The sequence below is a fragment of the Diceros bicornis genome, chromosome 3 (assembly GCF_020826845.1).
Source record: "Diceros bicornis minor isolate mBicDic1 chromosome 3, mDicBic1.mat.cur, whole genome shotgun sequence".
Taxonomy (NCBI): domain Eukaryota; kingdom Metazoa; phylum Chordata; class Mammalia; order Perissodactyla; family Rhinocerotidae; genus Diceros; species Diceros bicornis.
The window spans coordinates 35,678,775-35,686,058 of NC_080742.1; positions in this window are offsets into that span (position 1 = coordinate 35,678,775).

The window sequence follows — 7,284 nt, forward strand, 5'->3', positions numbered from 1 at the left end:
TTATGCACAGGCCATACTATGGTGTGTGTATTTTCCGTAAAATAAATGTCACTTTCAGCTTCTATTAACCCACATTATGCCAGGAAATTTCCTAATGGTTCTTTCAGACGTTTTCTCTTTCTGTAAATCTATTACTGTGAAACTAGTTCCTTCCTGGCTTCCTGTTATGTTTCTTTGCTATTGCATTATTGGTATTTATTGTGTTGGAATAATTTGTCTTTATAAATTAATTTTGCCTTTTTCTTAATTTTTTTTCAATGCTCTTGATCTTTTCAACTTATACTAGCATTTTTATTATTAATTCCTTTCTGAAGAGCCATTCATACTTAAATGAGATTTATTCTGTTTGCATAATTTAATTAAAATTTTCTCCTTCCTCAAGACATTAAACCTGTAATTGTTCTTGGATTTTAATATTTCCTGTTAGTTCAAATCAATAGTGGAGAATGAAAACATTTGTATATTAATCTAAATGATTTTCCTCTACTTTCCTATCTTTCCAGCAGCTACTTGAACATTACTTATTTTATCATCTTTGGGATCCCTTGAATGCAAAAACAGGTTCTTATATCTCCCTTATGTAAAGAAAGTTATTTTCTAGTTCTTCATGTCTATTCTCACGTACCCCACATTTGTGTTATTTGTCTTCTGTGTGTCCATTCATTTAGCCAGACATTTATGGAGCACCCATCATGGATCAGACACTGTGTCAGGTTATGTTTATTTGTTATTGTTTCTTTCCAATTGCAATTTTTTTAGATTATATATTTCTAACGCTGCTCACAAAAGGTATGCTTAAAACAAACTCTCTTACTCTGAATTGAACCTTATTCTCTTGCATAGTTAATTGAACTGTAGTGTGTTTATAGATCTAAGCTACATGACTACTAAATAAATACACTAGTAGTTCTGATAATTCTGAAACTACTCAGTGAAATCATCTATCTATATGGTCTTAGTGCATGTATAAAATTTCACTGAGATCTGCAAAAATTACAGAAAACTTGATGACCTTTTTTGGTAATAATTTTATTTAAAATGGCAAATTAAACACGAGTAACTATAAACTGTAAATTAATATCATTTATTATGCACCAATTTAGTCTAATCAATAATTTCATGTATCATAAAAAAAGCTAGATACATGAAAAATTTTTGGCAGTTATGTTAAAATTATTCCACTCACAAAAAACTGACCTTTTTCAAATAAAGTTTTATTTTTAGATCTTTATAGAATATTCCATGTGAAAAGAATCAGGAGAAATAAAAAATAAATTTAAAATGGACATTTTGCTCAGATGATTTAATTAATTGGAAGCCATTGCTACTAGCCAGTTCTGTTCAGCTAGGATTGGTAGAGCAGAGCATACTGTTTAGAGCAACTAAATGTCCAGGGCATCCCAGAACAGCTGTGAGAGGTTTCCTTGATGTTGGCCTCTGCTGCCCTCAGTGCCCACATTTTGCCTGATTGTACCCAGGACTGGCCAGCATTTTATGACTTGTGATATTTTGGTTTATAAAAAGAAAGGTATATTTTATCTTAATCTCTGTTTCTGGCACACAGCTCCTAAAACCCTTGGAATTTCCTTGGTGATGAGAGCCATAAATGTGTCTTTTGTTATGCGAATGAAGTGACTTTTAGAAGCACCGAAGGATGCAGGCTGGTTGCCAGGAGAACCAATCATGTGATTAGAGAGTTGGAACTTTCAGTACCACCCCCTGACCTCTGGGGAGGGAAGAGGGGCTGGAGGTTGGATCAATCGCCAATGGCCAATGATTTAATCAATCACGTCTATGTAACGAAGCATCCGTAAAAACCCAAAAGAACTGATTTGGAGAGATCCCAGACTAGTGAAGACATGGAGATTTGGGGAGTGTGGTGTACTCGGAGAGAGCGTGGAAGCTCCGTGCCCTTTCCCTTTGCATCTCTTCCATCTGGCTGTCCCTGAGTTATAACCTTTTATAATAAACTGGTAATCTAGTAAGTAAAATTTTTCTCTGAATTTGTGAGCCACTCTAGCAAATTAATCAAACCCAAGGAGGGGGTGGTGGGAACCTCTGGTTTATAGTCATTTGGTCAGAAGCACAGGTACCAAATTGGACTTGTGATTGGCGTCTGAAACGGGAGAGACGAGGCACTCTTGTAGAACTGAGCCCTTAACCTGTGGAATCTGATGCTATCTCTGGGTAGATAGTATTAGAATGGAGTTAAATTGTAGGACACTCAACTGGTGTCCCCAGCATTGCTTGGTGGTGTGGGAGGAAAAGCCCTCACCTCCACTGGAATTGATGTCAGAACCATTTTAGACTCACGTGCTTAAAAGCCTCATTTATAGGTACTCTTGAGAGGTTAGTATATGCAGGAGCAAGATAACTTCTCTCTAGTGTGATGAACTGATCTGACGAGATACGAACTAAATGTCACAGAGCAAAGTTGTCAATTAATGGTGGATGCTGGACCTAAAAGGTCAAATGGATTTGAGAACTGAAGTCTCCATTTAGACTCTTGCAAGTTGGTGTTGGAGAAGAGAAGTCTCTGCAACTCAGCAGAGGATGCCAACTGAGGTGGGGTAGGGGGTAGAGGGGTAGTGGAGGGGGGAGTGGGTAAAAGAAGAATGGAGCTGATAAACAAGAGAATAAGGAGAAGTGTGTGTCTGTGTGTGTGTGTGTGTGTGTGTGTGTGAGAGAGAGAGAGAGAGAGGGAGGGAGGGAGGAAGAGTGAGAGAGTATTTAGCTATCACAGCTAACTTAGTTTTTGCCCTTCTTGAGGGCTTATAATTTAACTTTTCTCCTTGAGAGCCTCCCTTTTTCGTCTGCTTTAATTTTAGTGACTCTATTCCATGAATTCAGGAGAAAGACCCTAACTAGAACTTCTAGATAGAACCTTGATCATAACTTATGACACTATATAAAGGGAAACTTAATCTCTACCCCTCTCACATGGCAGCCTCAACCAACAGAGAGGGGAGTCTAGCGTTTTTCCCCATGAGGGGAGATATTGGTGAGAGAGCTTTTCTCCTCTAACCACATGCTTAGTTTTCTGTCCCTGAGGGACAAATGGCTAATCTGATTGGCTAGACTGTCATGTTGATTGAGCCACATTTTTACTACTGGTCAGGGTCTCCGTGTGGAACGCCATAGTTGATGTCTGGTGTGTGTTCTTCGCTCTCTCTTCTGCTTTCTAGTTCATGCTCTGGTATGATAAGAGAGGCAGAGCCTTTTTCCCCGTGTGGGAAGTAGCCCAGCCACAATCTCTTTACTCAGATGGCAGTCTGACTTAGGCTGCTGGCACATAAGCCAGCAAGGGACAAGACAGCTTGGCATCAGGCAAGGGGACGATGCGTTCTTCCTTGTTAGCCCTTAGTACTTCCTTTACCCTGGTGCTGCAGAAAGGTTTTGCACTGGTCTCCTCTCTCATGCATTGTAATAACCTACCCTCTGACATGAGAAGTGAAATAGGTACAGTTTAGTGCGGGGGAAAACAGGAAAATTACTTAGATCTTCTGGTCTGAGCTGTGTCCTCCAATCCAGCGTTCATAAGAGCTGTATCACAGTGTCAGTTACTTGCCAAGATTTGTCAAGCTGTGCTTCATTTCCTATCCACACTTGTACATTTACTCTCTGGGTGAGAAATGCTAGAGTAAGTGAGGTGAGTGTCACCTGGGCCTCACAGCTCTCATTTCATTATTTCAAATAGAATTTAAATTTAAATAATATTTAAGAATTATTTTAGTCATGTATAGGTTGGATCTTGCGTTTTAACAATGTAGAAAACTATCATTAACTTTTATTGGGCCCTTTTTATAAAGTCTATTTTGTTAGTTTAATTTCTAATTAAACTAATTAGACGCGTGCACACACACACACACACACACACACGCAAAGGTCACAATTAATTCCAAAATCTTGGGATACAGAAATGTCTAAACAAAATTGTAGTTCTGTTCAGTCTCCTTCATTGAGCACACCTGCTCTGAGCCAAGCAGGGTGCTGGGGATGCAAGATGACTTACCTGAATCGTGAACAAGGACGTAGCCTTATTTATGCTAGATTTGAGCTTTGTGATGCTCTGTGGAAACAGTTCAAAACCCTGTTGCCAGCTAAGTAGGATGAAATACAATTCTGATCATTGTTTAAATCTTTGATAGTCTGTGTTTCAGCACGCTTGTTTCCTAAAACCCAGAGACGTGGCACAATCCACAAGAAGCCCCAGGCTCTGCTTCTGCCTCTCACCTAAGGGTCTTGTCCCCTTTCTGCTCAGTCAGATCCCTTGTCAATCACTCTTCTGACGGGATGTTCCATCTCCTTGCAGTCTACAACTGTTGTCTAAACAGTTGGTAGGTTTATTCATCTTTGTGGTAATCGATGTTCCCAGGACTTAGTATTTTATCTTTGAAAGTGTACTTCTTTCTGAGATTTATTTTTCACTCCCTTTATTTACCTTTATTGTTGAAAAGCACCTACACAATTTATAGGTTAGATCTTTTTTTCCTTAAGTTAGATAGTTTTTTTTCCGTCCCCAGAAGATACAAGTTATAAAGTCACTTGTAACCGAGGCTATATCATTTTTGTTTCTAATCCAGTATCTAAAATAGTGTTCTAGCTCCCTAAGACTGTTGGTGTTAGTTTTCTTAGTTTGATCCATGTGGCTTTGGTTTGGCAGAACTTGAAGTGCTTGTGAATGTAAAAGTACCTAATATAAGCAACTCATCCTTGAGCAGGACTAAACAAAACATCCTGTATGTGGTCACCAGTGTGATGCATACTGGTCTTGCTCAGGAAGAACCATGGCATCTATAGCTCCACGTCTTGGAGAATTCAGACTGTAATTAGGAAAGGTGACTTCTCACCCTGTGGAGTTTAAAAATGTTGACAGGTGTCCCATTCTGAGTTAGATAGTCTAGTATTTGAGCTTCTTTTCTAGGAAATAAAATGAGAAAATATCGGACATAAGTATGACCTGACATATATATCTGTCATTTTCTACTCAAGTGTGTTTTATTATGAAGAGACCTGCATATGAGAATTTTTATATATCTGGTCCTAAGATATTTGATATTGATCCATTTCCGTGGGCATTATGAATAGATGAACTTCTTTGCAGATGGACCCGGATGCAGAGCAGAACAAGCAGCAAGCGCTTTGACTGTAGGACCCATTCTATAATTTTCTCTTAATGAGGCTTATTTCTAGTTGGATATATTGGGATTATATCTGATGCTTGCTAAGTGCTCGATAAATGATTATTTGAATGAACGTATGAATGAATGAACAAATGAACTTGAAAGAAGAAAGATAAAGCTAATTCTATGCTCTGCCTCTAAGATTAATTTATAGAAGTAGACAATTTAAATTACTCTCAGAGGTTGAATCTGGTAAGGACAGGGATAAGGTTTAAGCAAAGCTAGAAAGATGCATCTAGGGTGGGAGTGAGGTAACGAGAAATGTACAGTGAGTTATTGAAGATGCACTGTGTACTCAGATTATGCTATGAACTGCCACAGATCTTATCCTCTTTATATCACGTAATAACTCTATAGACAAGGCATTACTAGTCTTGTTTTTTCACAGGGGAGGGTACAGGGGCTCCAAAAGTTAGGTAATTACCCAAGATTACACAGCCTCCAAGTGGTGGAACCCAGATTTAAACTTCCATTGCCATATCTAGTGATCTTATGATGATGGCCTTGTCAGGATTTCAATATTGTTCTGCTGAAACACAATGGAATCCCCACAGCTATAAGGTGAGTTCAAGCATGAGAAGGAATGAAAAAGAAACACTGCATAAAGATTTCATTCATCAGGGAATGATAGGGATTTAGGAACGTAAACTAGCCTAAAAGATGTGAATTCCAGACAACTTCATTTCATTTACTCATTTATGATTTATTTATTCATTCAATAAATACTGAGTTGGCATCCTCCAAGTACCATGAGCCCATTTGCTCACACCTGGCGTGGGTCTTGGGTGCTTCTCTGGTACCATGTTGCATTTTATATGGCTCTCCAAAGTGAAACTTGTGTTAGCAGGCTCAATCCTTGAATCGATCCACTGAAGTTAAAATGGTAATTTGCCTCTTGATTTGCAGCTAGGGACTTCCCAGTTAGTGAGAGAGGCTGATAGAAAGGAGAGTAAAGAACCACAGAAGGTAATTTGTCTCTATTTTTGCTGATAAGACCACCCAAGCAAGTTTTCCTGAGGCTATGGTAACCTGGAAGGCTGTCTCTCATTTATTATCCATAGAATCTAGAAGCTCTGTGGCCATTTTGCAAAGATAAGCTAATGAGTGTATATTACCCAATAACAGATGCTGAACTATCTAATCTTCCTTTGGAATTGGAAGGTGGCCTGGGAACACCAGGTGTTAGAGACAGTTTTCTTGTTGCTGTCTAACCAGTTGCCTGTGCAGTAAGTGTGTGAGATAACCAGTGAAATGCCTAAACCAGATTAAAAGTCAACCAGTTAACTGTGAGTATAACAGATAAAATGAGCTTTGAAAATGCCAAAGTGCTATAACATATTTGTTGCTGTTATGAGTCCTTTATGATGGATTTCAATGGACTGGTTATGTCACAATTAGTAGGTATTAAAATCTCATGGAATTTCTTATGGACAGCTGGGTGGTATAAGGCAATACTTCTCTAACTTTAATATGCATATGAATCCCCTGAGGATCTTGTTAAAATGCAGGTTCTGATTCAGCAGGTCTGGGGAGAGACTTGAGATTCTGTGTTTCTATAAATCTCCCAGATGATGTTGATGATGCTGGTTCATGGACCACACTTTGAGTAGCATGGATGTAAAACTGAGGGTATTATCATCCTGTAATTCATGGGAATTTATGAAAAATTTTCCCTAAAAATATATACATATTATGTATCTGGTGCAGGACTCATGGTATATCATCAAATCATCTTTATTTTTGTTTTTTCTGCCTCTTTAAAATATATTCAGTAATCATTGAGTGCCCCTGGATGAAAATTTCTCCAGACCCCATGATTTTTCTGCTCATGCTTAGGTAATAGATCATCCTACTGTCAATTAAGATCACGAACCAGACTCAATTCAGTAATTAGATTTTGGGGCTCAAGATATTAACCAAGCTCTGACCCTGATTTAACAGGCAAACCTCCCTCTGCCCAGTGTTCTCCTGCAAGTCTGCCCTGGAGAGAGGCCCTCGTTTGCCTTTCTCTATTTATCTATCTTGGGCCTTTCAGTTAAAAGCTGATTCATTCTTCATGGGGCACCTTTGTGGAGTCTTTGTGATTCCAGGTCCTGTGGAC